This window comes from Peromyscus eremicus, chromosome 14, assembly GCF_949786415.1.
Source record: "Peromyscus eremicus chromosome 14, PerEre_H2_v1, whole genome shotgun sequence".
In the NCBI taxonomy this organism is placed as follows: domain Eukaryota; kingdom Metazoa; phylum Chordata; class Mammalia; order Rodentia; family Cricetidae; genus Peromyscus; species Peromyscus eremicus.
The window spans coordinates 19,600,397-19,605,851 of record NC_081430.1 but is presented as its reverse complement, the minus strand read 5'-3'; the positions used below and the strand labels follow the sequence as shown (position 1 = coordinate 19,605,851).

General features: G+C 44.1%; 1 pseudogene; it reads right to left on the bottom strand.

The window, feature by feature from the left end:
- Positions 1-221: 221 nt before the first annotated feature.
- Positions 222-5,172, bottom strand: LOC131924569 (heterogeneous nuclear ribonucleoprotein A1-like; annotated as a pseudogene).
- Between the last annotated feature and the right edge of the window lie 283 nt (positions 5,173-5,455).

Below are 5,455 nucleotides of genomic sequence, written 5' to 3'. Positions count from 1 at the left end.
TTTGTTGGAATGCTTTACACTTTCTACAAACAGAAACTAAAATAACTTGTTGCACAATAGTCACAAATACAATTGTAGAATTTTTTGCCCCTACACATGAGTATTGTCTAAAACATGTCTTCTTCATAGCAGCTAGGTCCTGCCATCCCTGTGCTTGGCTGAGTTCACAAATCTGCTGTAACCTGTAGCTTCCCTGACACTTCTCTGGCTCTCCTCTCCTACTAAGCTTTGTTTTCTGGCTGTAAGTAGAACCCCCTGCCACGGCCATAGCTGCTGCTGCTGCTGCTGCTGCTGCTGCTGCTGGAACCACCATATAGCCACCTTGGTTTCGTGGTTTAGCAAAGTACTGGCCACCACCACCACAAGGGCCAGAACTTCTGCCTCCAAAGTTTCCTCCCTTCATGGGTCCAAAATTTGAAGACTGATTGTTGTAATTGCCAAAATCATTGTAGATTCCACCACCTTCAAAATGGCTTCCATCATTACCAAATCCATTATACCCATCCCCACTGCCACCATATCCACCACCACCACCACAGGTGCCACCAAAGCCACCAGGACCACTTAAGTTTCCCCCTCAACCAAAATTGTCATTGCCACCAAAACCGCCTCTACTGCCACCACCAAAGTTTCCGGAACCACTTCAACCTCTTGGGCTGGACGAAGTACTAACCATCTCCTGCTTTGACGGGGCTTTTCTTACTTCGCAGTTGTGGCCATTCACAGTATGGTATTTCTGAATAACAATCTTGTCCACAGAGTCATAGCCATCACAGGTGACAAAAGCAAACCCTCTCTTTTGTCCACTGCCTCTGTCAGTCATAATTTCGATCACTTCGATTTTTCCATACTGCTCAAAATAATCTCGCAGGTGATGTCTGGTAAGTTTTAGGTCTCCTGAAGGCCTCTCAGCCGATGCAGCACACCCAATCAGACTGGCGTCATACAGAATTGGAAAGCCCAGGTTGAACAGGTAAAGCGCTCCTGGGTGATTCCCCTGCCCCAGAAGAATCACGCTGGCTTGTCTGTTTTCTGGGATGCCATTTGTGTCCCTTGAGGGAGTCATTTTGAGCCTCTCTCTCGGGAGGACGGCTTTGAAGGGGCCGGTTTAAGGAAAGACATGGAGAGGGGAGTTGAGGTGGATCTTCCACCAGACTCCTTCCAAACATTCCAGACTCTTTGGGTACAGGGGAGTTGAGGTGGATCTTCCACCAGACTCCTTCCAAACATTCCAGACTCTTTGGGTACAGGGATGCGAGGGTGCCAGGGTTTGAGGTGGAGCTCCCACCCAAACAATGTTCATTCTGCCAACAAAGATCTTTTTCACAGTTAAGTGGGCACCCGGTCTCTGAGAATCTTCTCTTGGCACAGCTGTCTTAGGTTCCACAACTCTTCCCTGCACCTTGTGTGGTCTTGTATTCACAGCGGCATCCACCTCCTCCACGGTGGCGTATGTGAAAACCCCAAAGCCCCTGGAACGCTTGGTGTTTGGATCTCTCATGACCACGCAGTCTGTGAGTGTTCCCCATTGCTCTAACCTCAGGCTCTCGTCAGTGTTGCGAAGCTCAGCCCTCCAATGAAGAGCTTCCGCAGCTGTTCTGGCTCCTTGGGAGACTCTGACTTACACAGGACCACAGGGAAGTGAGAGAGCTTTCGGCGATTCTTCCTCCGATGTCAACAGGCGGGAAGACAAGGTAATATTTTAACTAAATACAATACCAATTTCCTGTTCAGAAGTGAAGAGCACCTAAAACTGTATTACAATAGTCTCCTTTTCTTAAAAATAAAAACTATGCTAGAAACATAAGCTGACTCAGTCCTGAAGGGTTCATCTCAGTTCTGGTCTCTCAGTCTGTCATCCTATCAAATGTGGACATAAACCACCCAGAGACTGCTCGCAGGGGAGATATGTTCTTTAAGGTTGTATTGGTGACTTTTCTGTCTCTGTGATAAAACACCATGACCAAAAGTAGCTTATGAAATAATGAATATATTTTGAGCTTATAGGTTCCAGAGGAATAAGAGTCCATGGTGGTAGCAAGGCATGACAGCAAGCAGTAGGCATCATGACAAGAGCAGAGAGCAAAGGGATGACATCTCCACCAACCCGCAGAGAGCAGAAAACAGACTGGAATTGAAGCAAGGTTAGTGACTCTCAAAGCCCAGCCCCAGGGACATGCTAACTCTAGCAAGACTGTATCTCCTAGAGGTTCCATCACCTCACTCAAAGAGCACAACCACCTGGGGGCCAATGAGAGATAATTCACATTCCAACTACCACATGCCTTGGCCACTTAGGCTCATGGCCATACCACAGTGCAAAATGCATTTCACCCAACTTCAAAAATCCTCATATTCTTTCTCAGTCTCAATATTCTTTATAAGCCCAGTCTCTTCTGAGACTCAAGGCAATGCCTTATCTGTAGCCTTCTGTAAAATCAAAAAGAAAATTACATATTTTTATCATCTACCACTCTGAAGGGTAGAATGAGGGCATAGTGAATGTGGTGGTTTAAAAGAAAATGGCCCCCAAAGGGAGTGGCGCTATTAGGGGGTGTGGCCTTGTTGGAGTAGGTGTGGTCTTGTTGGAAGAAGTGTGTCACTCTGGAGGTGAACTTTGAGGCCTCATATGTGCTCAAGATATTGCCTATAGTCTCAGAGTCTCAGACCACTTCCTACTGCCTGCAAGATGCAGAAATCTCAGCTACCTCTCCAGCACCACATCTGCCTGCATGTCCCACCACGATGATAATGAATTGAACCTCTAAAACTGTAAGCCACCACCTCAATTAAATGTTTTCCTTTTTCAAGAGTTGCTTGCTGTGGTCAATGGAAGCCCTAACTAAGACAGTGAAGAAATAGTTGGGTTGACAAAGCAAGACCAAAACCCAGCAGGACAAACATCAGGGCCTGGTGCACATCCAATGTCAGGTGCTTTGTTTCAACCTGATGACTCAAGCTCTCCAGCTTTGGTGTCTGCCACAAACATCTCTCTTCTGAGTGTTTTCACTCCCCGTGTATGGTTCTTCTTGACAGACATCCCATGGTTCTGAACTTTCCACTATCATGGGGCCTCCACTGCAGTCTACCCTTGACTTTCACTGCTTCATGCAATGGCCTATCATTGCCTTCTGCTCTCTCAGGGCCTTCAGACAGTGACTCCCTTGCCATGCACTGACTGGCCTCAATGGCTCTCTGAAACTAAGGAAGAAGATTCCATGTCCCCTTCCTTGCAATTTTTATGCCTCTGGAGTCATTACTATGTAGATGATAACCACCAAGTTCAGCTGACACCTTTGGGTGGCCCCTGATGTACTTCAAATGTATTAGCAGCAGCTTTCTCGGGCAATGCTTTCTAGGAACAGAAAATTCCTTAGGTTTTTCCCTTTCCTAAGTTGGAAATTGAGCTGGCTGGAGTCTTGTCCTGAAGGCAGCCTTTTTTTTTTTATTCCAGTGAAGAGCAGGAGGCCTTTCCTTAACTATGTTAATCTCCTTAGCAAGTTCAGCCTCTCTTTCAGTGCAGATTGGCTGTAATAGTAAGCTTCCAAGTGCCATTTTTCTCTCCAAAGTGTGTGTGTGTGTGTGTGTGTGTGTGTGTGTGTGTGTGTGTGTGTATTTCATTTTACCCCCACTTGTTCTTTTTCATTGTAGACATTCATAAAGGAAATCAGTAATAACCATGCCACAGGACTCAACATTATTCAGGCTTGAAATTTGCTCCATGAAAGAAATCAGGCCATTATGTTTCCATTTGCTATCAGCAAGTTTGTAGGACATGTGCACAAAACAGCCAGACTCAGCCAAAATATCACATTAATGGCCTCTAGCCTTCTTGCTGTTAAAAATCTTGGCTTCTACTCTCACCAACATGGCTGCCTAGATATGATCTTAACAAGCACAAGACAAATAGACTGCTAACACGGAAAGCGGGAAAACTCAGGAGGCCTTAACCCTAGACCAGTGTTTGGCAACCTGTGGGTTGCGACTCCTTTGTAAGTCAAGCAACCTTTCCAAGGGACTGCCAAAGAAAAACAGAAAACATAGATATTTACATAATGACTTATATCAGTAGCAAAATTACAATTATGAAGTAGCAATAAAAAAATTTTCATTGGGTGTCACCACAACATGGAGAACTGTATTAAAGGGTCACATTAGGAAGGCTGAGCACCACTGCCCTAAAAAAACAACAACAGGCCACTAAAGAATACTGAAGTGGGAAAATAATATTCCCCAGGGAGAGGGACATCAATTGGTTACCTGATACTAAATGGTCAGCCCTGAAAATATACACATACAAACAACATTATACAGGCAGTACAGGTTGTTCAAATACTTGAGTCAACATGGGGGCATTTCTCATTCAAATCACTGCAGTGGTTGGTCCTACAAATATATTTAATATTCACTCAGATAATATTTTAAGCATTTTCCCATGCTCTGGGAATATTAAAGCTGTCTAGATATATTTAGTGTCTACTCAGAGATAAAAATTAATATAAGTTTGAAAGAAACACAAGGATGAGAAAGAAGAGTAATGTTTTTGGCCTCCGGAATTTGTCAAAGTTGGGGCATAAAATCAGAGTGTTAGTTTTATTTGTTAGCACTTACCTTTGACTATACATTTCAGTATATGTTTTGTGGTAAATGAAGAACTTTGATGCAATTATACCTCATAGTGAATATACTGGTAAGCTGGTGACCTTGCAGAAGGGAGAGGCACCTTCTGATTGCTGGTTGGGTATAAAGAGAGGGAAAGTTGACTGGTTGTGGGAATAAAAGGGCATCTCATGGAGTATTCCCTAGTTAAGGGCTCAGGACTCTGTTCCTCCATGACCTTGAAATATCCCTGCCTCAGTACTCAGGATCACCAATCCTGAATGACTTCATATGCAATTGCCTCTGGAACATGCATACAGATAGAAAACATTCTTTCTAAAAACCCTCCCTTCTACTCCCCATGGCCTTCAGCTCTGAAGACTCCCATCACTGCTAGCTGCCAGACTTACTGAATGCTCAGCTCCTGAATGCTGATCACACTCTTCCTCTCCTCATTCCTCTAGGACGAACAGTGATTTACCTAGCAATTCCAACTTACCTCAATTGTCTCTGTTGTCTGGTAAGTGGTCTACACTCCTCCAGTGGACTCTCAACTACTTCCAACCCTTCCATTCTTTGAATACCACATGCCTAGCCATAATGTAACAGGGTTTACTTATTTTACAGAGATATTTTTCTCAGCATTTTTTTATATTAAGCTACCCCTGTTTAAACTATTGTGGGTTTTCTGTTACAACTGGACCCATGCTACTCTGAGTCTAAAGCATGAGAAACAGCTAATCATGTGGAGATAGCTATAGAAGCTAACATGTAGGAAGGATCTTGAAGAGGGAAGAACCTTGTTCGTAGGAAATGACAGGGACAATATATAAGAAGAAGAAAGTAAAATGATTAG